General features: G+C 52.3%; 1 long non-coding RNA gene across 1 annotated transcript in view; it reads right to left on the reverse strand.

Annotated features, from left to right (window-relative positions):
• Positions 1–1,127: 1,127 nt before the first annotated feature.
• LOC135967323 (uncharacterized) overlaps positions 1,128–27,018 on the reverse strand; it is a 43,596-nt gene continuing 17,705 nt past the window's right edge. Inside the window, exon 2 of the long non-coding RNA XR_010581335.2 lies at positions 1,128–3,345. This is a non-coding gene — a long non-coding RNA (uncharacterized lncRNA). The remainder of the gene's footprint in view (positions 3,346–27,018) is intronic.

The raw sequence follows: 27,018 nt of genomic DNA on the forward strand, positions 1-27,018 counted from the left end.
TGCCAAGCCGTATGGATTTGGGGAGGAGACGGCGACCAACCTTTTGTGCAGGAAGGGGGCCACGTGCAGGAAAAAGAAAGTTCCAGATGTAAACAAATAATGCTCCATGGGTCTCATCTGAGCCTGTTGAGCAGGAACTCAGTGGAGAGCAGTCCCATCAGACCAGCCTGTTGGTGTGTCGAACGCTGCGAGGGATGCGCGTACGCCTGGACCTCTGACGCGGCAGCGGCTCTGAGCCTTCGCCCTCTGCCCCATTCAGGTGGAAAGCCGGCTCCCTTGCCTGCGGAGGATGCCAGGTCACGGCAGGGCTTCTGCAGGGCGGCTCCCAGGACCACTGGGGGTCTCTACTCGGGAAAAGGGGCATGGGCAGGGAGCCAAGACCCAGAAATTCAGCGACTCAGCCTTTTGTGTCTCCAGGACAGGGGGAGTCGCTGCACAGAGGACCCCTTCGATTCCACCCTCGCACCCAGTTGACAACCAGCTCTGCCCCACAGCTGCGGCCCTGGGGAACAGTTAGAGCTGCCCCAGCACTAAACTGAAGGTGGGCGTGATGTCTCCCTCACGGAGGATGTAAAGTAGGGCAGGCGCGGAGAGGCTGAGAGACGTAGGTGCTGAAGCACCATCCAGTCCAAGGACAGCAAAGAGCCAGTGTCCACCTGGACCCCTTCCCTCCTAGTCTCACGACACACGTTGCTGGTCAGCCCCACCCCCCCCTCCCGATTTCAGGCTGCTCCTCAGACTCCTTCTCAACACAGCCCTCTGGGCCACCACGTGGAATTGGCGAGGATCGTTTGTGAAACAAATTCTCCGTTTCTCTACATTATAAATAAAATTGAAACTCAGAGGGGCAAGGACCTGCCTGAGATCACTCAGAGTTGGGGCAGAGCAGACACGTGGCCACAGTTGTCCAGAACACCAGGAGAGGGGACGAAGGCAGCGTCCGGGGAGGGGGGGGGCACCTGAACCACACAGTGCCAGATGGGATGGGGGCTGCAGGGGCATCACTAAGGACGCGTGTGCTTATTGAGTGGATGAAGGATAAACATGAAGTCAACAAGGCGTGTGGTGGGGGGCGGCACAGGAGCCGAGAAGGTGGAGTGGAAAAACAAACAGAGATGAGAATCAATGGCCTGCAATAAAGGTTATTGTCATTAGAAAGCAAATCTCTTATCATGGTGGGAAAAGAATATGGGAGAGAAGGCCCGTGGTGGAGGCCTCGGCTCTGTCTGTCGTCACTGGAAGGACAGGATGGTGGCTACCAGGTGCTTTGCCAGGCCCCGCTGGGCATTGGAGGAGTCACCCGTTGCTGCCCATCTCAGCAGATAGAGGCAGATGACCCCGGAGCATCGCCCCTCAGGGCAGGGCTGTGAGTTTTCATCCCACGGAGGCTCAGGCCATTCCCAGTGAGAGGAGACCATGTCTGCGTGGCACGTTCTCACGTGCACTGAGTGTGATTGTAATCAGTTGTCCCAAAGCCATGGGGATCAACTGTTCGTCGACTCCCTTTCAGGGGCTGTTGGAAGAATTAACTGCACGTCAGCTAGACGCAGAAAAAGGCTGAACTGCTTCTCAGCGTGTATGTGGAATTCTTAACTGGGATTTTCAATATGGTTCAGAGCCAAACTGTTCTTTCTCTCGGAAAACATCTGAGAGTCCTGAAAGCCGGTGAGAACGTAATCGCACGTACACACTTTCGGCAAGCCTCGGGCTGGAACAGCTCTCACATGTGGACTCGGGCTTGCCGGGATACAGACGGGTTGGAGACAGATCTGCTCAAAGGCGGCCCAGCAGGAGTGAGAAACCCACTCTTCCCCACCCTTCCAGAGCTTTCTGCAGCCCCTCAGGAGCCCACCGAGGAGGCTCAGAGGCTGCTCTGGGACAAGGAGCGGCCAAGGTGGGACGCAGGGCAGTGGGCAGGCTTCCCCGGGCAGCGACCCCAGCACCCCTGCTTCCAGCATCCCCGTCTCAGTCCCCTTCATATGCAGAGCTTCCCCATGTGATTAATGTAACAAAGGGGCCCTGTGGCTAAGGAAACACCAAGACACAGGACGGTCACATAAACGCCAGCCATGCTTCGGCAAGATCCCCGTTGGAAATACAGAAGCGAGACGGTGCGTCTGCAGCCACGTGTCCGTCGGGTACCGAACCACCCAGTTCCATGCTGGGACCACATGGATGGGGAGGGGACACCGTGGCCACCCCCCTCCCCCGCCCGGCGTTGCTCAGTCATTCTTGTACGGCGTACAATCGCTCGTTTATAGGAAGAATGCTGACCATATATTCTGGTTTTCCATGCACAATACTTCACTAGGAAAGAATGCAGAACTCACCAGAACGAGTACACACTGCAGTTTTCCTTCCCCGTCAACCAAACCTCTTCCCAGTCGTTGGGAAACAGGATGGCGGGGCTCTCCTGCCCTCCCGGCGCCTGGAGAAGGCACAGGTGGCCCCAGCAAGGTCTCAGACAGATAAGAGTCCCAGAGATCGAACCATAGGGTCTTCCTACCTGAGACAGGGGCATTTGACAAGGCAGCTGTGAGTCTGGAACCTGTAGCCAGGGCCCGGCACCTCGTGCTCAGGGCACTCCACTCACCCTGCAGAATGAAATCTCAACCCGGGATGGACAGTGGAGGGAGTGCTGCCTCTCACGGGCGAGGGCACAGCCTCACCCAGCCACAAGGCTCTCTGTGACACAGGCTGAGCTCTGGGTCCTGGGGGATGGCACACACGCTTGCAACGTGAGGTTTCCTTGCAACACAACGTTCAGATTTAGGAGGGGAAAGATGAGTTTCAGATGCTAAAACTAGTCTTTGGGGACTTTTCAAGGAAGAGCGATGGCCTGCTGCTGGGCCGGCCTTTGGGAAAGGTTTTCATTCTCGATTTCCAGCCTGACGGATGCTGCGTCGTGCTGTTGATACGTGAAATGTGGCCTGTGACGTCCTGAGGCCTGGAAATCCAGATGTTCCCCAGTGTAGACTTAACAACTCAGGAAAGACAATCTGAGTGAAATACACATTGCAGTTTTTAAGAACTGTTTTTAAGGAGACATGTAACAAAACGTGACTCAGTGAATGATCACAAAGTTTGCATCCAGGTGACGGACACCCGGGTGAAGAGGTACAGTACGACCATCTCCCTGGAGGCCCTTTGTGCCCCTCCCACCCTCATTCCTTCGCCCTTCCCCAGAGCGGCGGCCGCCTGCCTGCTCACGCTGCCTCCGTCACCGGGATCCTGCTGTGGGTGAATCTGGAGTCTGGCTCCTTTTACTCCATGTGGGCGGACTCCCCTCTGCTGCTGGGCCTGGCTCTTCTTCATTCACTCCCATTGCTTATAAGCACATGCATGCTTTTTAAAAGGAGAAAAGAAAATTAGCCTGTTGTCTGAAGGCAACAATCCTGCCTTGTCCAGCTGAGAACATCTGCTAGGAGAGCTTGGGGCTGTGCCGTGCAGGGAACCGTGAGAAGCAGGGTAGGCGGGTATCTGTCAAGGGAGAGGAACCAGGGATTAGGCCAGAAAAGAGGCAGAACAGGGAGACAGGCAGGACCAACACCATCTTGGAGGCTCGGCCAGACCAGCCACTCATCTCCACCAAGTCTGATGCCTCCAAGGAGCTGGACCCTGGAGAAAGCTGCAGGGCCGGGAGCCTCTGGGACTGAAGGACCCCACCTCCAGGGCAGCCCACTCTGGGGTGGGACAATGGCCTCCTTTGCTGCTCTGTGGACGATGAATGGCACTCATGTGTGACTCATGCCGCTGGTATTTTCTGGCTGATACCAGTGAGCCGAAGGCAAGAACCTTAGCTACTAAAGTCTGCTCTCACTGCAAGTCAGCAGCTCCCTGCAGCTGGTGAAAGCGGGCGCCGCAGGACAGCGCAGCGCTGCCCCTTGCACTTCTCCAGATTTCACTTTTCTTTTAATACTATGAGGATGAAAGGACAGAGGCTAGTCTAGGATTGAAAACATGGGCCAGGCGTGGTGGCTCACACCTGTAATCCCAATACTTTAGGAGGCCAAGGTGGGCGGATCACCTGAGGCCAGGAGTTTGAGACCAGCCTGGCCAACATGGTGAGACCCCTGTCTCTACTAAAAATGCAAAAATTAGCTGGGCATAGTGGCACATGCCTGTAATCCCAGCTACTCAGGAGGCCGAGGCAGGAGAATTGCTTGAACCCGGGAGGTGGAGGTTGCAGTGAGCCGAGATCACGCCACTGCACTCCAGCCTGGGTGACAAAGAGAGACCCTGTCTCAAAAACAAAACAAAAAAACAGAAAACATGACACTCCCTCCCGGCACTTCAAACACCACTATGACATCTGTGCCCCCTGCCCAAGTCCTGTCCTGCACAGAGAGGGCGGAGAATCCACATGCGAGGCACAGAGAAGCCACACAGGCTTAGCGAGGGGGGGCGGCCACGCCCACCCCACAGAGGCCATAGGCTCAAAATCCTTCCACCATAATCAGCTGCTTTCCTATCAAGAAACAAAAGCCTGGTGCACGTGCAAAGGAAGAAGAGAGCGCAGATCTAAAACACCAAGACGTTCAAAGTAACTACGGATGTTTAACAAGAAACGCACAGGCCTACATGAAGAAAAGTTAGAAACTCTATTAAGTAACCTAAGACAAAAATGGAAAAAAGAGGAAATTCCTGGCGCATAGGGGACTCATGAAAGGTAAAACTGGGCCAGGCACAGTGGCTCACGCCTGTAATCCCAGCACTTGGGGAGGCCGAGGCGGGCAGATCACTTGAGGTCAGGAGTTTGAAAGCAGCCTGGCCAACATGGCGAAACCTTGTCTCTAGTAAAAATACAAATATTAGCCGGGCGTGGTGGTGCACACCTGTAGTCCCAGCTACTCAGGAGGCTGAGGCAGGAAGAATCTCTTGAACCCAGGAAGTGGAGGTTGCAGTGAGCCGAGATTGTGCACTCTAGCCTGGGCAAAACAGCAAGACTCTATCTCAAAAAAAAAAAGAAGAAGGTAAAACCGTCATTTTCTCCTAAAATTATCTACAAGTTCAATTCAATCCTACTAATTAAAATACCTCTAGTAGTATTCTCTGCGGTGGTGGAGGGGGGCACTTAACAGATGATTTTTATTTCAAATAAAATAATTCATGAGAACAGACCAGAAAATTCTGCTCCTACGTAATGAATTGCCTAAGTAGCCTTCTGTGGTATCGAGGTCACCTTGGCACTAGAGCCACTGATGCGGCTGAGCAGAGTCCAGAAATCAGCCCAGAGAGACTTGTGGGATCTTAGATTTTGACACATTGAGGAGAGAAGACAGACTGTCCCATAAATTGTGGGGAGGCAAATGCCCCGTCATTCAGATAAACAAACCAGAAGGAAGAATTGAATTCTTACCACCCTCCTTACCCCAAAACAAATTCCAGAAGGACAGAGTTTAAAACATGAAAAATGACACATAAATAAGTAGGAAAAGGCCACGTGTGGATTTAAAATACAATCCTGGAGCGTGAACGACGATTCTAGATGGTACCAAAAAAGTGATGTCAAAATGTCTATTGATTGGAGTACATGAAACGTGAAGGTTCTGTATAGCACACACGCACACATATGTGTATACACACCTGTAAACACATGTATGCTACATGTATGTATGTGTGAATGCGTGTATACATACACACACATATGTAAATATTTCACATATTATTCAAATACGATGACAAACTGGACAAAAAGAAAAATTGCTACAGGATAGACCAAGGCTTCAATTCCATAACATACAAGAGCTTGTACAAATCAATAGGGAAAACAGTGGACAGGAAGCAGACAATTCAAAGGAAGGGAAAACAATGAGGCTATGTGTATTGAGAGACGCAAACTCAATCGATATGGCTTTGCTGTGTCCCCACCCAAATCTCACCTCGATATCCGCATGTGTCAAGGTAAAGATAATTGAATCGTGGGGGAAGTTTCCCTCATACTATTTTTTTTTTAATACTTTATGTTCTAGGGTACATGTGCACAACACGCAGGTTTGTTACATAAGTATACATGTGCCAAGTTGGTGTGCTGCACCCATTAACTCGTCATTTGCATTAGGTATATCTCCTAATGCTATCCCTCCCGCCTGTCCCCACCCCACAACAGGCCCCAGTGTGTGATATTCCCCTTCCTGTGTCCAAGTGCTCTCATTGTTCAGTTCCCACCTATGAGTGAGAACATGCGGTGTCTGGTTTTCTGTTCTTGCAATAGTTTGCTAAGAATGATGGTTTCCAGCTGCATCCATGTCCCTACAAAGGACATGAACTCATCCTTTTTTATGGTTGCATAGTATTCCATGGTACATACTATTCTTGTAGTAGTGAATAAATCTCACAAGATCTGACGGTTTTGTAAATGGCAGTTCCCCTGCACAGGCTCTCTCTTGCCTGCTGCCATGTAAGATGTGACTTTGTTCCTCCTTTGCCTTCTGCCATGACTGTGAGGCCTCCCCAGCCATGTGGAACTGTGAGTCCATTAAACCCCTTTCCTGTATAAATTACCCAGTTTTGGGCATGTCTTTATTAGCAGTGTGAGCACACACTAATACACCAACTCGAATTATTTTTGACTCATTCTACTGGCAACGGTTAAGAAGTATTCAATACCTGGCATTGGTGTACAGGAGGAGAGGTGACCCTCGTGCGATGCCATGGGGGTGCTCGCTGCCAGGCCAGTGTGGTCATAGATTGGTATCTAAACTGCACATACCCTGCACCCTCAGGTCCTCCGGGAACATTAACTTGATCCTCACAGCTGCCTGCAGATTAGGTACCCTCCTCATCCTCATGACACAGACGAGGAAACAGACGCACAGAGAGGTTCAATAACTGCCCAAGGTCACACAGCAGTCCCGCCTTCTCGCCAGTCATGGCAGGGCACAGTGAAGGAGGGGTGTGAGCCTCATGGTACACAGCCTGGCGTGCAGTGGGTGTCCAAACCCTGCCTAGTGCTACTGTCATCACAGTGGGCACGGGGTGCTCTGGGCAGTAGTTCATTCCTTGAAAGGACTTAGATCTCCCTCCCAAAAAGTTTGAGGTTGATCCTGCTTCGCTAAGCACTCTAACAGCAAATTGTAGGGTGGACCCGATGCAGGGTTGCAGTCCTGTAACCACCAGGCGGATCTGATGACTCTGCTGTGTCCTGAGACCGTCGCTGTCCTGGGAGGATGCCACAGGGAGATCCCAGCATCCCGAAAAGGACCGTTAATACACAATTGCCCAGGGGATCCGTGGATTCTGGACGAGGGGCCTTTTCCTCCCCTGCAAAGCCACAGCCCCTCTGGACCCTTGAGCCTAAGGCCGAGTTGGCCAGGCGGCCTGTGACAAGCATGACCCTCCTCCCCTGCACGGAACATTGATCTCCAACGAGGCCACGGGGGCTACGAACGGCACTCGGCCATTTCCAGGAAGTGATTTGAAGCCAGCCGTAAAAGTTGGGAGTGTTCCCCCTCCTCTGGGTTCCGGCTCTGGAACTGGTCCAGACCAGCTCCCCACACCCTTGGCGGAGGTTCAGGAGGATTTTTGCCTCTCGTTGAACCGGAGAATCAATAGGGGGATTGTCCCACAGATGAGAAGGTAGGTCCCGGGGTCGCTGAAACGATGACTCTGGTGCCTCCCCAGGCAGCGTGGAGGTCCCTCTGGAGGTCAGGGCCTGGGGAGGTCACGGCCTCAGCCCCCAACAGCTACAAAGAAGGCAGGAGCAGATGCCTCACATATCCATGGTTTTCGGTTTTTTCACCCAGGAAGTTCCAGGTTCTTTCCCTGGTGCCAGCCTTGGACCATCCACAGGGCCCTCAAGCACGTGGGAAGGGGGTGTCTCCAGGGGCCACTCTGGAGATCCCCGTGGGAGTGTCCAAGCCCAAAGCTTCAGGGCCCTGGGGCTCCCTCTCCTGACAACTGCTTCACCCTTCCTGCTGGTAGGGGAGCACCCGGTCCCTACCAGAGGAGGTGGGACCCTCCTCTCGGGAGAGACCCACAGCCTAGCTCCAGCAAGCCAGCGAGTGTGTGTTTGCAGCATGGGGGTGGGAAGGCCGCTCCCTTGATAAGGAAATAATTGTCTGTAGTTATTCCCGGTGCAGTCAAGACCATCTTGTGCATTGACATTGACGCCCCTCTAGAAACATAACCTTGAGGTCAGTGAGGGATGGTGGGGTAGGAGCGCGTCAGCCTTTCAGGGGAAGCCTGCACTGGGCCATTCACTCCCCAAGTCGCCTTAGAAAGCTCCCTTCTCACTCAGTCCTCAGTTTCCCTAACTGACCAGGTCTCATTCCCTTCCAGCTGTGCCTTCTGGGCTCCCCCAGGTCTCTTGGGGCATCTCCTTGGGGTGTCCAGGTAAGGTGGTGAGAGCACAGCTGGCCATGGCAGGACCATGGGGTGACTGTGAATTTCCCTGTGGGACAGGGAGGAGGTAGGACACAAGAGCAGATGGGCTGGGTAGGGAGGTGGAAGAGGTGGATGTCCATGGAGGGGCTGTGAAAACGTCTGAGGTAGGGACCTCCCGTGGCCCAGTGCACAGTGCTGAGCGAAGGGCAGGGGAGGGCACCCAGGCAGCACCCCCCCAAGCTGAGGCGCCCCCAGGAGAGGTCCCAGAAATCAAGGGCCCAAGAAACCCAGCACTCCAGGAGGAGGACAGCACACCCCCGGCCCCAGCCTCAGAACCAAGTTCCCAACAACAGTTCCCATCCTTCTCCCTCGGCCACAGCTGGGCAGCAGCTGTTCGTGTCTGAAACCTTCCCCTCTCCCCCCACATCCTTTGCTTAGAGTGCTTTTCGCTCCAGTTGAAATTTTGTTCCAAATGGTAAATATTTTATTTCCATCTGCACGCCTCCCATACAGATGACTTTAACACAATACAGAAAAATACCTTTTGCTCCTCAGTTGAGCCCAGGAGTCGAGATGAGTTCTCTGTGCAGCCAGAGGGCACGCTTTTGGTAAGATATCCCACCTTCCTTTCGATCACGATAAGCCCAGGGAATGTGCTTCTCCGCTCCTGCCCTCCAGGGCCTACTTTTGGGCTTGTGAGATGACATCATTCGGGCAGGGAAGCAGCATCCACACGTGGGTTTTCATTCTAGTCCTGTCTGCCCGGTGTTGGCATGCACCTCTGAAACTCCTGCACCAAGTGCAGCACAGTGGACAGGAGTCTGGACAAAGTTGCTGGGCTGCTTTGGGAAAGTCACCTCCCCTCTCTGATCCTTGGTTTTTCCTTCTGTAAACTGGAGGTGAACACAACAGAGCCCATTCCACAGATTTTTGCAAGGACAGAATAAAATAATGCTTATGAAATGCTTAGCCCACTGCTAAGGCTGTTACAATAGCAGCCACTATAAATATGGAATCTTAGAAATGCAGTCCGCCCCACGTCAGCTCACTGACGGGGGAGTGGTGCCAAAACCGTGCTGGCTGATTTGCCTTTAGCGACTTGGATTACAAATGAAGCAAAGGCTGTGGGGCCCGGGAGGGGCCCTGGCACATCAGAGTACCCCCAACACTGCATCAGCACCACGTGCCCCACATGCATGGAAAGACCAGCCCCGCTGTGGATGTCCCTGTCCTGGGAGAATGAATCTAGGGACCAAGTGGCGGCCTCTCTGTCCACCCCAGCGTGGCACATGCTCAGGGCCCTGGTACCCAGAGATCTTTCGCGGGTTCATTTCCAAATAGAAGGCTCTGCTGAGAGGTGGGTTGACGGCAGCAATAGGGTCGGGGAGGGGCTGCTCTGTACCTCACCCCTGGACCCACTGGTCCTTTAAGAAAGTTCACACCCGAGAACAGCTGCCTCATAAATTCGGTTTTCATTAATTTCCTGGAAGATGATGTTTTAATTTCCACATGGTCAGCCTTGGGAGACCTGGGGAAGGAAGGCCGAGTGTAGAGTGGGTCCTCTGCAGTACCTGGCACCCTTGTTTTTATGGATTCCCACACTTTCTCTTTAATCATCTCCAGCCTACAATTCTGGCACCCAAAGAGACAGGAGCAAGCTGATGGAAAAACCCCAATTGCTTTCTTGGAGTGAGAACCCAGTTTAGAGCAGCTCAAAGAGTCACAAAGGGGGAAGAAGTCAGAACCCCACAAAGGACAGCCAGGCCCCTCCAAGGGCTGGACATCGCTTCCCTCCGCTGAATGTCCATCCCAGGGAGAAGGTCGCTGCAGTCCACGTGGCACAGGGAAGAGGAACCTTCAAACATGCAGCAACAATGCTGTGTTCGGAGGGAGACAGACTCTGCCCAATTCCGAAAGTTCGTAGTTTTTTAATTTTCTTCGGGTTTCCACAAAACCTCCAATAAACAATAGGCTAGCAGGGTCATTTGTAGTGTGAGGCTGGGGTGTGGACGGGGATGAGGTCATGTAGCCTGGGCTGCTGGGATCCTGGACACAAAGAGAGCTGCCTGGTGCAGTCCCGCACAAGCAGAGTGCAGAGGCTGCTGCATCTCGGCGGGTGTCAGGCTGTGGGGCCAGCGGGCCGAGCAGGGTGACAGAGGATGAGGGCTCCAAACTCTTCCTTTACTTTAAGATACTGCCTCCAGCTAAAGTGCAGGTGGCCCCAACGTAGCAGCCCAAGGACCTGAGTCTCTCTGGACAGATCGACAGATCATAAGGCCTGGTGGTAAGGTGCACAGGCTCCCAGCCAGACCCCAACTGACAGTGTGACCTTGATGAGGTCACCTATCCTCCCTGCCTCAGTTTCCTCATCTGTAAAGTGAAATTCACAAGACCACTCACCCTGTGGGGTTGCCATACAGATTCAATGACCTAAACTCTGTAGGCGTTCAGAAAGGGTCATGTCACGTGGCAAGTCCTTCCGAGGCGCTGGCAAAATTCAGCAAATGCACCGGAGGCCCAGCCAGGAGGAGTACAGCGTCCTGACCCTGTGGGAGACCAGAGCCCCCACTTATTTCAGACAAGAGGAAACCGAGGCCCAAGGGCCTCTTGGGCTTGTCCAGTTGCCCAGCTTGTCGGCCTGAGCCCTGCTCTGTGGACAGGGTGTCCCCGCTACCCCCGCTCCAGCACGTGCTCTGCTCCTGGAAGATGGGAGGGGGCACAGAACCCCCACTCAAGGTCCGCTTCTGCCTGACCCTGTGTGCCCTCTCCAGGCGCCCTGGTGCTTGCAGCTATACCAGCCTCTGGGCGCTTTACAGACCCTATGGCCTCCTGGGTCTTCACATCCCAGCTTTGAACCCTACTCCAAGCAGTGCCTTGACCTGCCCTACCCGGGACAGCCTCGTCCATGTCCCCAGACCCACCCAGCTCTGTAGGGGCCACATTCCAGACTGAGAGGCTGAGCCCAGCTTCAAGGGCTTGGAGTCAGCTCGTTCAAGCCAGCACCGCCAGCAGTCCCCGCCGATCCCACCCCCGCTGATCCTGGCCCTACCGATTCCTCCCCCACTGCACCTGTGCCACTCTCACACTCCAAAATGGCTTATTTTCGTTGTTCACTTGGGGGTTCTTTGGGGCATTTTTTTAAGTACAAAATGTTTCCCAAAAATATAGAGCAGCAGCACTGTCCAGTAGAGCTTCCCCGATGACGGACACGTCCTATATCAGCCCTGTCCAATTCGGTAGCCACTGGTCCCTTGAAATGGGGCCACTGTGCTTCTGGACCCGCATTTAAAGTCAATCTTATTTTAATTCACCTCCATGTAAACAGCCAAGTATGGACCGTGGCTTCCGTATCGCACAGCACAGGTTTAGAGAAGGTGACTCGGAATTAACAGATCTCACTTTTGTTAAGTTTCTGTGACATTTCAGTTTCCCCAGAAGCAGCCCCTGACATGAGGACCTGAGGATGGAGAGAATGCTGGCGGGGGACCGGGGCCACCAGGGAGGGGAGTGGCCGTCGAGACAGCCTGTGCAGCTCCACAGCCGGGCGTGTGCCTGGAAGAACCAAACACACGGACTCCAACAAGTGTGTGTTCACTGAGGTTCCTAGAGCACAATTCATAGAAGCCACAGGTGGAAGCAGCCCAGATGCCCCTCAGCAGAGGAGGGGGCCACACACGGTGGTCTCTCCAGACAAGGGGATGTTCCTCAGCCATGTAAGGGAACCAAGTTCTCACACAGACGACCACACAGCAGAGCCTCAGAAAAGAAGCCAGCCCCAAGCCCACATGTTGTGTGATTCATCTCCATGAAATGTCCAGAACGGGCAAATCCTCCAAGACAGAAAGCAGATCTGCGGTCACCAGGGACTGGGCACTGGAGGGGGAATGACGGGGGTGATGGCAGACTCGCGGTCACCAGGGGCTGGGGGCTGGAGGCGGAATAACAGGGGTAATGGCAGACCCGCGGTCACCAGGGGCTGGGGGCTGGAGCGGGAATAACGGGGATGATAGCAGACCTGCGGTCACCAGGGGCTGGTGGCTGGAGGGGGAATGACGGGGGTGATAGGAGACCCGCGGTCACCAGGGACTGTGGGCTGGAGGGGGAATAACGGGGGTGATGGCAGACCCACAGTCACCAGGGGCTGGGGGTTGGAGGGGAAATAACGGGGGTGATGGCAGACCCATGGTCACCAGGGGCTGGTGGCTGGAGGGGAAATAACGGGGGTGATGGCAGACCTGTGGTCACCAGGGGCTGGTGGCTGGGGGCTGGAGGGGGAATAACGGGGGTGATGGCAGACCCATGGTCACCAGGGGCTGGTGGCTGGAGGGGGAACAACAGGGGTGATGGCAGACCTGCGGTCACCAGGGGCTGGGGGCTGGGGGCTGGAGGGGGAATAACGGGGGTGATGGCAGACCCGCGGTCACCAGGGGCTGGGGGCTGGAGGGGGAATAACGGGGGTGATGGCAGACCCGTGGTCACCAGGGGCTGGGGGCTGGAGGGGGAATAACGGGGGTGATGGCAGACCCGTGGTCACCAGGGGCTGGGGGCTGGAGGGGGAATAACAGGGGTTATGGCAGACCCGCGGTCACCAGGGGCTGGGGGCTGGAGGGGGAATAACGGGGGTGATGGCAGACCCACAGCCACCAGGGGCTGGGGGCTGGAGGATGATAGGGGTGATGGGACATGGTACAAGGTTCTCTTTGGAGTGATGCAAATGTTTTGGAACTGGACAGAGGCGGTGGCTGCCTCACATTATGAATGTACTAAATGCCATTGACCTGCTTACTTTAAAACGGTTACCTTTACATTACGTGAAGCCAGTTCCCAGGGAGGGTGATGGGGAGCCCTATGCGGATGCTCTGGAAAAAGGGCCCAGAATTCCCTTCCCTCTCAGGGTAGGGAGCTGGGGTATGTATTCACCAATGTCCATCTCCAGCCCCACCATGATGGTGAGGTGTGCCAGGGACACAGAGATGCAGCCACGGGGGGCCGGGTTGTCGGAGGGGGTCCCTGACGGGGGTGGGTACAGACACTGCTACCCTTGTTTCTTAATGCAACAGTGATGATAAAGCTGTCCAGCCTCAAAGACGCACCCTGCATGCCTCCCCTATCCCATCTCCCCTCCCCAGAGACCCTATTCTCCTGGGTGCATGTTTGTCATTCATCTGTGCGATAGACAGAACGGTGGCCTCCAAAGGTGTCCCAGTTCCTGGAGGTGGGAATATGTCACCTGATTTTGCAGATGTAGTAGAGCAGTGAGTCCAGTCGAATTAATCAGGTCCTTACAACAGACAGGCAGGGTGGTCAGAGTCAGAGAGAGAAGACGTGAGAATGGAGACCAAGGCTGGGGAGAGAAGATGCTACTGGCCTTGATGATGGAGGTTGGGCTTGAGAGCCAAGGACCGCAGGTGGCCCCTAGGTGCTGGAGGAGGCACAGACAGGGACTGCTGTCCAGAGCCCTGCCCACACCTGGATTCTAGACCAGGGAGTCCAATGTTGGACTTACGACTTCCAGAGACATAAGGTAATCAATATGTGTTGTTTTAAACTATACATTTTAAATTTACGGCGATTTGTTACAGCAGCAGTAGGTATGGCATTTGTGAGATGTATGAAATTGAATATACATATCTTTCTTTCCCTGACTTTTCTCCCTCAATTATATTTGATTTTCATCCATGGCGAGGTGCGCCTGGGGGCACCCGGAGCCATTATCCACGCATCTAACTGCCGTGTAATATTCCGCCACGTGGATACAGCCCCATTCCTTTGTCCAGCCACCTGTTGATGAGCCTCTGAGCTGTGTCCATTTTCTTGGCTTTATAAGCCGTATTCTTACAAACATTCTTTCCCGTCTTCCTGTTATATAAACAAGGGTTTCTCTGGACTACCATGTTCTGTTATTTGTTTATTCAGCAAATAGTTCTTGTGCATCTGTGCTCTATGCTGAGTGCAAGCCGGGGCTCCATGCAGCTGGGATCCGCCACCCACACGCCCAGGACACTGTCAGGCTCTTCACAGTTTCCTCAAGTCCCCTTACCTGGCCCTACATGAGCAGGCAGCTCTTCTATCTCCCACAAACATGGAGAGGAAGCACCACCTACAGGGTCATCACATGAATCTGAGACTATACCATTCACAGGTGGGCAGCCGAAGTCACTTGCCCAGGTAAGCCCAAGGTGGGGCTGAGCCACGATCTCGTTCTTCCCAGACTGCAGAGCCTTCACTGCTCCTCTGCCAAGTGAGCTTCCACCTTTCATGGGGCTGTCCTCAGCACCTAACTGTCCGTTTGATTCTCTTTTATAGAGGAGAAAGCCCTCAGGGAAGCCGGTCTTTTCTCCACTCAGGCCCAAGGCCAGAAGCTCCACGTTTCCAACGTGCTTAGAATATGTGAGCAACTATTGAAACAGTGAGGCCATTCTTTCTTGTGTCCGAAAGATCCCTACTGACCTCTGCGTCCTGCTGGGCACTCGGCTTGGGGAATACGAGGAGGGGAGCCCCTGCCCCTCGGGCTTCGAAGGCACATCCAGTCCAGAGCACATGGGGGTTGGGGGCTGATTGCAATAGGAAATGGGGGACTCGCTCCAGCCCAGATGATTCAGGGACCGCCGATTTACAATGGGAGTGTTTGCAAGAGTGTGGGTGAAGGGAGCCCCAGGAGAGTGCGGTCACGGGGCTCTCACCACGGGTCTGGTAGGTAGGAGGGAGGCAGGATTTCCGATCCCCATGGAGATGCACCTTGGGAGAGCTGCCACCTCCACACAGCTGCACGGCCACCCTGAGACAACCTCACAGGGAGGGCCCTGGGAACGCCCATCCCCGCCTTCCCTCCTGTTACCCCGCCCGCCGGCTGAGCCCAACCTGAAATCGGAAGGGAAGGGGGCCTTTGGCACTGTCTACCCAGGACCACGTCCTGTTACAAAGCAGAGCCGAGAGAGGTGGAGGGTGGGTACTGAGGGGCCAAACAGACCCACCAGCAAATGCAATGTGTGCAGTTGGAAACACTGCAGCTGTTCCTCAAAAAGCTAAACACAGAATTACCAGGTAACCCAGCAATAATACTCCCAGACACAGTCCCGATGGAATTGAAAACAGGGGCTTGAGTGAGTCCACACACACACAGGCTCCCGGCAGCCCTATTTCCAATCCCCCAAATGAACCAACCACCCACGTGGCCATCCGACAGGTGAATGGATAAACAAACTGTGGTCTTTCCATACAACAGAATATTACATGGTCATAAAAAGGAATGGGGTTCCATACAATGGAATATTATGTGGTCATAAAAAGGAATGGGGTTCCATACAATGGAATATTAAGTGGTCATAAAAAGGAATGGGGTTCTGGTTCCTGCTACAACATGAATAAGCCGATGAAAAACACCACACCACACACTGTGTAATTCTATTTCTTTTTTGAGGTGCGGCGGGGATGAAGTCTCACTCTGTCGCCCAGGCTGGAGTGCAGTGGTACAATTCCTGCTCAAGGCAACCTCCGCCTCCTGGATTCAAGCAATTCTCATGCCTCAGCCTCCCAAGTAGCAGAGATTACAGGCACACACCACCACGCCTGGCTAATTTTTATATTTTTTTAGTAGAGATGGGGTTTCACCATGTTGGCCAAGCTGGTCTCAAACTCCTGACCTCAGATGATCTGCCTGCCTCAGCCTCCCAAAGTGCTGGGATTACAGGTGTGAGCCACCACATCCAGCCTATAATTCTATTTCTATGGAATAGCTAAAATAGGCAAATTCACAGAGACAGAAAGTAGATAAGAGGTTACCAGGGTCGGAAGAGGAAAGAATGGGGAGTTAACTGCTTAGTGGGTGCAATTTCTCTTTGGGTTCATGATATTTGGAAAACAGATAGTGGTGGTTACACATTGCCAATGTAATTAACGCCACTGAACTATACACTTAAGATGGTTGAAACGGCAAAGGTTATTTTGGAGATTTTTTGTGGTTGTAGTTTGAGGTAGGGTCTCACTCCGCCACCCAGGCTGGATATAGTGGTGCAATCACAGCTCACTGCAGCCTCAATGTCCTGGACTCCAGTGATCCTCCTGCCTCAGCCTCCCTAGTAGCTGGGACGACAGGCCTGTGCCACCACACCCAGCTAATTTCTTAATTTTTTGTGGAGACGGGGTCTCACTATGTTGCCCAAGCTGGTCTCAAACTCCTGGAATGCTTAAGAGATCTTCCCGCTTTCGCCTCCAAAAGTATTGGGATAACAGGTGTGAGCCATCGCCCCTGGCCACAAATTGTACATTTTATATATTTTACCACAATTTTTAAACATATAAAATAACAGACCAAAAAACATTGACTCATACACTTTAAATGGGTGAATTGTTTGGTATGTAAAATATATCTCAATAAAGCCATTTAAAAAAAGAAAAAAACGGCCGGGCACGGTGGCTCACGCCTGTAATCCCAGCACTTTGGGAGGCCAAGGCGGGCGGATCACAAGGTCAGGAGATTGAGACCATCCTGGCTAACACGGTGAAACCCGGTCTCTACTGAAAATACAAAAAATTAGCCGGGCGAGGTGGCGGGCGCCTGTAGTCCCAGCTACTCGGGAGGCTGAGGCAGGAGAATGCCGTGAACCTGGGAGGCAGAGCTTGCAGTGAGCCGAGATTGTACCACTGCACTCCAGCCTGGGCGACAGAGCGAGACTCTGTCTCAAAAAAAAAAAAAAAGAAAGAAAAAAACACCCAATACATTCCACCCCTTTTACCCCTCAACATCCATGGACTCCGGTTCTTCATCTGGCTGAAAACTTGGTGTCCTCCACGTGCTACCATGTTGTCATGGGTGGTGTCGGGGGCTCCTTGTGAGACGTAACGGATCAGCTGCCACCAAGGCTCTTTGCATAAGCGGAGTGGAAAGAGCAGAGGCAGGAAGGAAATGACAGGAGCAGAGCTGCCACCATCCCGCTTCTGGAGCTGACCTCACACCCAGATCAGCACTCCTAGCTCCTTTCTCCCAACACAGGTTCTGTGTTCCTCTTGTCCTCTGCCAGGGCCTCGGTTGGCAGGGTGACCCAAGGCTCCCCACTAACAGACCTAGGTCCTGCCTTGATTTTCTTTTCTTTTTCTTTTTTTTGAGACGGAGTCTCGCTCTGTCCCCCAGGCTGGAGTGCAGTGGCCGGATCTCAGCTCACTGCAAGCTCTGCCTCCCGGGTTCACGCCATTCTCCTGCCTCAGCCTCCCGAGTAGCTGGGACTACAGGCGCCCGCCCCCGCGCCCGGCTAGTTTTTTTGGTTTTTTTTAGTAGAGACGGGGTTTCACCATGTTAGCCAGGATGGTCTCGATCTCCTGACCTTGTGATCTGCCTGCCTCGGCCTCCCAAAGTGCTGGGATTACAAGTGTGAGCCACAGTGCCTAGCCCAGTTTGTTTGTTTATTTATTTATTTTTACAATGGAGTTTTGTTGTTATCACAAGGTTTCCTAAGAACACAACCAATGTATTCAGACTGCAAGATTTCTTTTTTTTTTTTTTTTTAGACGGAGTCTTGCTCTGTTGCCCAGGCTGGAGTGCAATGGCACGATCTCGGCTCACGGCAACCTCCACCTCCCAGGTTCAAGTGATTCTCCTGCCTCAGCCTCCCAAGTAGCTGGGACTACAGGCGCCCACCACCACGCCCGGCTGGGTTTTTTGTATTTTTTAGTAGAGACGGGGTTTCACTGTGTTAGCCAGGATGGGCTCAATCTCCTGACCTCGTGATCCGCCCATCTCGGCCTCCCAATGTGCTGGGATTACAGGCTTGAGCCAGCGTGCCCGGTCGATTCTCTTTCCTTATGAGAAACTTCTTACGAAAACAGCACATACCTGGGTTTTACATGTTTTTCCAGCCTGTCAATTTCCTCTGTTTTTCCCCTCTGCTGTTTGGCCGTAAACCATTCTATTTCTGTTTACGTTTAGCTGTTGTCCTTACCATTCTGACATGCATACCTAAGCCTGAAATTGATTTCTCTACCTTTCTCTTAAAGAGTAAAAGGAACCCAACTGCCGCCAACTCCTCTCGCCTCCTGTTAGCTGCAGCTGATATTTTAGTTTAGTTTTTTTTTTTTTAATCTTTCAAACTGGATATTATTTAATACAGTCAAAGTAGACAAGGCTGATGCATGGCCAAGCCTCCTCTTTATACCATTTCTTGAGCACCCTCTGGTGTCAGTGGACTTTTGCTTCCAAGAGCAGCAATTCTAGGTATTTTTCTTTATTATTTTATTTTTTGCCCTTGGGATATTGCAGCCCATTTTCCCCATAGGCTGGAAGAATCAGAGGGAACAGGGGCTGACCTGTACCGACTCTTGACCAGGCCCAAGGGTGGGAAGCATAAAGATACAGCCCCTCCCCAGAGTGGGGTAACAGCAAGGCCAAAGCCCTGCTCTTCACTCTTCGGGCCTCCCCCTTGGCCACCTTCCTTTCTTCTCTACTCCCTGCTCCCCTGCTGACCTCCCAAGAGCACTTACTCAGTCGGCCTTGGATGAATGTGTGAGTAAATCTAAACGATTCCCTCGCATGTCACTCCTTCTGGCATCTCATTCTCCCTTCTGGAATCATTTTCTTTCCTCTTGATTTATATTATTTACAAGTTGTTTTAGAGTGGGTTCTGTGAGGAGGATCTAGCTCAGCTTTAGTTTGTGTGAAATGTTCCTTATCCACCATGATTTCAGTGACATTTATCTGGTACAGAATTGAAGTTAACAGTTCTTCTGGAGCGCTTTGAAGATAGTTTCTAATTGTTTGGGGCTTTGTTTCTGTTCGGGGCTTTTTTTGTTGTTGTTGGAAATTGGCTGGCAGCCTAGATGCTCTCTGATAGGGAATCTGTCTTTTGTATGGTTGCTTATAGGATCTTCTCTTTGCTTTTAGCACAAATTTACCATGTGTCTAAATGTCACTTACTTTTAATTACCCAACTTGCCTTGAGGGGCTTCTTGAATCTGAAGATGCATGTCTTTCATCAGTTACTGAAAACTCTCAGCTACCATTGCTTTAATTACTGCCATATCCATCTTCCCCAGTCTCTCCTTCTGTGGTAGCTGGCCTCCATGATGGGGGGGCCCCTCCACACAGAATCAGAGCTGACCTGCATGACCAACACAATGTGGCAGGAGTGACAGTGTGTGACATCCAAGACTGGGTCTAAAAAGCCCTTGCAGCTTCCCCCTGCACCCTCACCCACCCACTTGAATCTCTCACTTTAAGGAAGCTGGTCACCATGCCTCCTTGCCACTCTGAGGACACCCAAGCAGCCTACAGAGAGGTCCAGGTAGAAAGGAATTAAGAGCCCTGGCAAGCAACCTACACCAATTTTCCTGCCGTGTGAGCGGATCCTCAGCCCCAGTTGAGCTTTCAGATAATGGCAGCCCCAGTCATCAACTACCTTCAACCTTATGAGACCCCAAGCACAGCCCAACCGAGATTCTCAGTTCCTTATGCACAGAAACAGTGAGAAATGAAAAGCAATTGCTGTTGTTTTGAACCATTAATTTTGGAGGTAATTTGTTATGCAGCAATAAATAACTAAGCCATCTTCTGAAATGTCTCTCAATCCCTCTTCTATACTTTCTGTGCTGTCGCTCCACTATTTTCTGAATAATTTTTTGGATATATCTTCTAGTTCACTAATTCCCCCTCAGTGGTATCTAATCTTCTTTTAAGCCCATCCAATAAGTTTTGAATTGAATATTTTCTATTTCTAAAGACCTATTTTGATTATTTTTCAAAAATTTACTCATAACTGTTGATATTTGCTAATGTTTGATTTAATCCTTTATTTCTTTAAACACACTTGTTTTATCAGTGTGTTTTATATCTGATACTATCAATATCTGAAATCCATAAGGCTTGAGCAGTGCTGTTGTTTTCTCTGCTGACTTGTGCCTGAGGTGGTTTGCCTCCATCCGTGGTCTCCAATTTTGGATTGTGAGTTAATTTTTGGCTGGTATTAATCTTGGGGAAAACAGAGGGACCTGTAGAGCGTGTACCTGCACTTGTATGCATCTGCCATCATCTTAAACATTTTAAACTTCATCCCCAAGTTAACAGTTTCATAAACTATATAGTTGGTGCAAATTTGAACACTGAATTAATATGAGAGAAGATGTATGGTCATGAATTCTCAGAGGCAGAGCAAAAAGTTTAAAAAAATAACAAAAGGAGGTCACAGCCAGGTTCTGTGGCCCATTCCTGTAATCCTAGCTCACTGGGAGGCTAAGGCGGGAAGGTCACTTGAGCCCAGGAATTTGAGACCAGCCTGGGCAATACAATAAGACCCTGTCCCCAAAATAAAGTAGATCAGCACAATGACAAAAACTAGAGAGAGATAAACTGGACTACATCAAAATTTAAAACTCCATGCTGTAAATAATAATTGCCAAGAAAATGAAAAGATGACCCACAAAAATAGGAGAAAATCATTGCAAATGACATTTCTGATTAGGGACTTGTATATTCAAAATACATAAAGAACTCTTCAACCACAATAATAAAAAGACAAATAATGTAATTTTTTAAAGAGAAAAGGATCTGAATAGACATTTCTCCAAAGGAGATTTGCAAATGACCAGCAAGCACATGAAAAGATGCTCAACATCATTCACTGTCAGGGAAATGCAAATCAAAACAACAATGAGATACCTCTTCACACCCACTGGGATGGCTGTTACGGAAAAGATAGATGATAACTAGTGTTAGTGAGCGGGTAAAGGAATCAGAACTTGTATAGACTGCTGGAGGGAATGTAAAATAAAGCAGCCACTGTAAGAGAACAGTCTGGCAGTTCCTCATAGAATTAAACACAGAGTTAGCACATAATCAAGAAATTCAACTTCTGAAATGAAAACATCCGTTCACACAAAAGTTTGCACGTGGGTGTCCATGGAAGCATTATTGGTAGCTGCCAAAAAGTGAAAATAACCCCACATTCACAAATTGATTGATAAGTAAAATGTATTACGCCCATACAATGGAGTATTAGCCATCAAAAGGCCCAGCATGATTCATGCTACAGCAAGAATGAATCTTGAGAGCATGACACTGAGTGAAAACAGACACAAAAGGCCACATACTGCCTGATTCCCTTTATATGAAATGCCCAGAATTGGTAAATCCATGGAGACCACAAGTAGATTCGTGACTGCTGAGGGAAGGAGTCGGGAGAATGTGAATGGGGTTTCCTTTTGTGTGTTCAAAGATTACATTGAGGTGCTGGTTGCACAACCTTGTGAATATGCTAAAAACCACTGACTGGGGACAACTTAAGTGGGTGGATTGCCTGGGATGTGAATCGTATCTCAACAAAACCGTCCCAGAAAACAGACCACTCTTTCCCCAGGGGTGTCACCCTTCCAGAGGTCCAACCTCCTCTTTCGTCTGAGCCCTGACTCTCCACGCACCACTGGCCCCAGGCCTTGCCCCCATCTCTAATTCCAGGAGCTGGTTTCGGCAAAGATCCCAAGGAGTCCCGCGAGTTCATGGGTCACGCTTTGCTTGGTTTTCAATGCCTGCTTCCTCACACTCCCTCTCAGAAAGCTTATTTTCCTCTGCAATCGTTTATGCCTTCGGGGGGATGTTTGTTGCAATTTGTCCAGACCATCTAGGTGTTTGGGCGATTTCCACTAGAGCCTCATCACAGGACAAAGGCTTTGACACGGACAGAGGAGAGTTCAAATCCCAGCTCCACCACACAGCAGCATGAGGCCATCAGTGAGTTATTGAACCTCCCTGGACATCTCTTCCTTATGCACAGAATGGGGATGCTTCCTCCTAAGATGATTGATGAATGGATAAGTTAAATGTATTCCACCCATTTGATGGAGTATTACTCAGCCATGAAGAGAAATGGAGCTCCGGTTCACGCTTCAATATGAACGAACCTGGAAAACATGATGCCAAGTGAGGAGGAACATGTATCCGCTCAGCAGTTGCTCCTTCCTCACAAGCTAGATGCCTATGTGAAGCCTCCTGCACTTGCTGGTGGTTCCTCCTCTCCCCAAGGGAAGTCCCCAAACCCTGCTCTCAACAAGCCTTGGTTGTCTGAGACCTTCTGCTATGTATCTCTGCACGTGGCCCCTTCCCCACAGGGCTGCCCAGGGGAGAGGCTCGGATTTTTTTTTTTTTTTGAAACGGAGTCTCGCTCTGTCGCCCAGGCTGGAGTGCAGTGGTGTGATCTCGGCTCATTGCAAGCTCCGCCCCCCGGGTTCACGCCATTCTCCCGCCTCAGCCTCCCAAGTAGCTGGGACTACAGGCGCCCGCCACCACGCCCGGCTAACTTTTTGTATTTTTAGCAGAGACGGGGTTTCACCGTGTTAGCCAGGATGGTCTCGATCTCCTGACCTCATGATCCACCCGCCTCGGTCTCCCAAAGTGTTGGGATTACAGGCGGCTCCGATTCTCAAGCTGGGCTTCCCCGATGTTCTTCCCCTGAGCGGCCCAGCCCCTCCCTCCCAGAGAGCGCAGCAGCCTCCGGCCCTCGTCACCCTTCCTGCACACACAGACCTTCCCTGGATCCAGAAAGCTTCGGGAACCTCTGCTGCCATCTGATGTCCCCTCTCCATCGCCCTGGGCCTTCCACCCTTTCACTCAGTGACTCGCCTCCTGGCATGATTGGACGTTCCATTCCATTGTCCCAGCTGCACCGCCTGAACACCAGGTCTCTCTTCTCAGCTTGTTCCCAGTGCCCCGTCTGGGCCCTGTGTGGTCCCACGGCCCCATTCCCCACGAGGTTGTGTGAAATCTCTTGGAGACTCACTGCCTGAAAACTTGCACCTGGAGGAACTCACATTGCTGTCCCCATGAAGAGGGACAAGTATACGGGGGCTTCCTACAGCGGGGACTCTCTGAGGGTGGGACTGTTTTGGTTTCATCATCAGTGTCGTGTCTCCAGCACAGGGCCTGGCACGTAGCAGCTCAATTTATCTTTTCAGAATGACGGCGAATGGACAGTTTTCTTTTCCTTTTGGCTGCGGGCAGAAGAGGGGCCGCGAGCCGCAGCTCCACCCCGCCAGCTGGGAGGACTTGGGCCCGGCTCTCTCTTCTCCTTCTCCCTGCTCTAGTTGGAATTTTCCCCAGCCCAGAGTTGTTTTCTTGTTTTGTTTTGGTTTGGTTTTGCTTTTTTTTTTTTTTTTTAATTGCAGGAAAATACACATAACATAAAATGTAGCATTTTAACCACTTTGCTCTGTGCAGTTCGGGGACATTTAGCAGATCCCCAAGGTTGTGTAACTGTCGCCACGCTCCAGTTCCTGAGTGTCTGGCTCAGGGATTTCCTAGCGTCTTCTCATTTTAATTCTTCACTGTACAGTTTCCCAAGAACCACCGCAAATCCTCATGGAGTGAGACAAGATTTCCACCAATGAAACATTGAGTTTAAAGCATTAAAGTTGGGCTCCTTCAAACCTGTGGCACTCCTGAAAACTCACAGGGATACGGGGTAGGTTGAGGGTTCCTGGGGCAGCCTCCACCCCTCGTGCTGTCTTTCTATATTCTGGCAGCCTAGGAACTCCTTCCACAGACACCACCAAACCCTGGGGGCTCCTGTTCTCGGGGGACCATCCGTGGCAGCGACATGCCCGAGAGCTGTTTCAGCAGATCCTCGCTTCCTCGGGCAACACACAGCTCTGTCCGCTGGGCTCTGTGCCCTGGTTCTGTGGTTACAAACGACGGGTGCTCAGAAGAGCCATTAGGAGCCTGCATCCCTGGAAAGGTCTCGGGTCAGGGCTTATCCAAAGGGACCCTCGTGGAGCCCCGACAGCAGCTGTCCGAAGGGCAGTGGCTCCCATCTTCCCGCCGTGCCCAGGCAGTCGTCTTTCTCCGCTCTTGTCCTCCTCCTGGCGGTGCCTTTGCCAAACCCTGAGTGGAAACATCTGGGCCACTCTGGCTGGCTCTCAGGGCTGGGATTCGAACACGGTGATTTCATCCTCAGCCACAGCGCAGGCTGCCGCCGGTCAGCACGCTAGATGTGGGCTGCTGTTCTCCGCACCGTCCGGCAGTGCTTGGATGCATGGTGGCTCCCAGGAACAGGAGGGAGAGGTCAGTGAACCGGTGAAGCCCTGGTGGTGAAGAGGCCCTGCACCTTGCCGCCCACTGGTGCTTTGTTTTAACCGTGACCTGATTGTCAGTGCCCAGGAGGCTGGGCTCCATCAGGCCTGGAGGAGCACACGGCCGAGAGAAAACCCCAGGCCACTGCCTCCCCACCAGACCAGGCCCCCGACCGGGCACAGCGCCTCCAGACCGGGAGGCCACGTAGGCCAGAGGACCCTGGGCATTGCCTGTCTACTGTCCAGCGAAGAGCCTCGGTCAAGGAAGGGAAGGAGGTCACCCTGTGGCCCCCGAGCATGGGGCGGGGCCAGGCCGCACGGGGGCATTGGGCCCTGTTGACCCCGTCGCATCTAACAAAGCTGCAGACCGGGACGCTGGGGTTCTCATCTGACGGTGACCTCAGGCTCCTCAGTTGTGAGCTGGAAACGCTGAGTCCCCTCCCTCTGGGATCACGTGAGGCGGGAATGTTTGGCATTCTGGGATTTCGCAGGTCTGGCAGCCCAGGGAAGTTTCACCAGGCAAGACGGTTGTTAGCTGGAAGTGGGTGTGAGCTCACCGTGCACACCTGGGCCACCGGAAGCCACATTCACAACCTCAAGGGGAACGCTGTGGGCAGAGCTGGGCCCATGCCACTGGTCCTGAGGCAGCAGGAGCCAGAGTGGGTTTGCTGAAGGAACCCACTGGCCTTAGCAACGCCCCTCGCGGGAGGTGACGTGGCCTCAGCAGCAGGACTATGTAGGGAGCACTCTTCTCTGAAAGGTTGACCTGACCCTGAGTCAACCTTTGGGGGTGCCACACAGGGGAAGGGGGACCCGGCAACAGGACAGGCTGCCAGGCACTGGCTCCGGCCTCCAAAAGTCAGCGTCGTAGGGAAACAGAAGATGGGCATGTCCTGGCATAAAACAGATTCCGAAGCTAAACCAGACACACCAGGTGCAATCACGCACTGCCTCAAAAATAAGCACAAGGGACCGTTTTGAACAATTAGGAAATTCACATGTGGACTGGATCCCAGGGGATGGGAGGCGATGGGAGGGGATGGGAGGGGATGGTCAGGTGAACAATTAGGAAATTCGCATGTGGACTGGATCCCAGGGGATGGGAGGGGATGGGAGGGGATGGTCAGGTGAACAATTAGGAAATTCACATGTGGACTGGATCCCAGGGGATGGGAGGGGATGGTCAGGTGAACAATTAGGAAATTCGCATGTGGACTGGATCCCAGGGGATGGGAGGGGATGGTCAGGTGAACAATTAGGAAATTCACATGTGGACTGGATCCCAGGGGATGGGAGGGGATGGGAGGGGATGGTCAGGTGAACAATTAGGAAATTCGCGTGTGGACCGGATCCCAGGGGATGGGAGGAGATGGGAGGGGATGGTCAGGTGAACAATTAGGAAATTCACATGTGGACTGGATCCCAGGGGATGGGAGGGGATGGTCAGGTGAACAATTAGGAAATTCACATGTGGACTGGATCCCAGGGGATGGGAGGGGATGGTCAGGTGAACAATTAGGAAATTCGCGTGTGGACTGGATCCCAGGGGATGGGAGGGGATGGTCAGGTGAACAATTAGGAAATTCGCGTGTGGACCGGATCCCAGGGGATGGGAGGAGATGGGAGGGGATGGTCAGGTGAACAATTAGGAAATTCGCGTGTGGACTGGATCCCAGGGGATGGGAGGGGATGGGAGGGGATGGTCAGGTGAACAATTAGGAAATTCACATGTGGACTGGATCCCAGGGGATGGGAGGGGATGGGAGGGGATGGTCAGGTGACCAATTAGGAAATTCGCGTGTGGACCGGATCCCAGGGGATGGGAGGAGATGGGAGGGGATGGTCAGGTGTCTTGGGTGCCAATGCTGTGGTTCTGAAAGAAACCGTCCTTATTTTCAGGAGAGGGATGTCCACCTGTTTGGAGGTCAAGATTCAGGACGCCTGCAGCTTTCTTCTAAGTGGTTATGAGACCAGAAAGGAGGCAGGAGGCAGGAGGAAGACACGAAAAGAGGAAAAGAAAGGAGGAGGGAAGAGGAGCAGGGCGGGAGGAGGAGACAGAGACAAAGGTCAGAAGGCCAGTCCAACTGGGTGGCTGGGGACATGAAGTGGAGGGACAGTTTACACACTGTCTGGACGGGGTTAAGGACCCGAGACAAACAGTATGCCTGCAGTGTTAGTGACAGTGGGAGCCACGACTCCCACCCACTGGTCTGAAGAAGGAACAGGGAAGATTCTGGGCTCCCAGAGGGCAGTTCTAGGCAGAATCCCTTGAGAGGAGCTGCGGCCTCCAGCTGAGGTGCCACATCCTTGACCACGCTGCAGAGAGGGAGCCGGGAGCAAACGCGATGAGTGCACTGTGGAATCCAGGTGGTGGCCATATGGGTAATCATGGTTCTATTTTTTCAATCTTTGCTTAAAATGTTGAATGCTTGAAAATTTTCATAATAAAAAAAAAATGGAGCCAGGTATGGTGGCATGCACCTGTAATCCCAGCTGCTCGGGAGGCTGAGAAGGAAGGATCGTTTGACCCCAGGAGGTGGAGGCTGGAGTGAGCTGTGATTGTACCACCGCACTCCAGCCTGGATGACAGGGCAAGACCTTTTCTCATTAAAACAAAAAATGAGGAAGGGATGATGAGGAAGCAGCCCA

The sequence above is a fragment of the Macaca fascicularis genome, chromosome 15 (assembly GCF_037993035.2).
Source record: "Macaca fascicularis isolate 582-1 chromosome 15, T2T-MFA8v1.1".
Classification (NCBI taxonomy): Eukaryota; Metazoa; Chordata; class Mammalia; order Primates; family Cercopithecidae; genus Macaca; species Macaca fascicularis.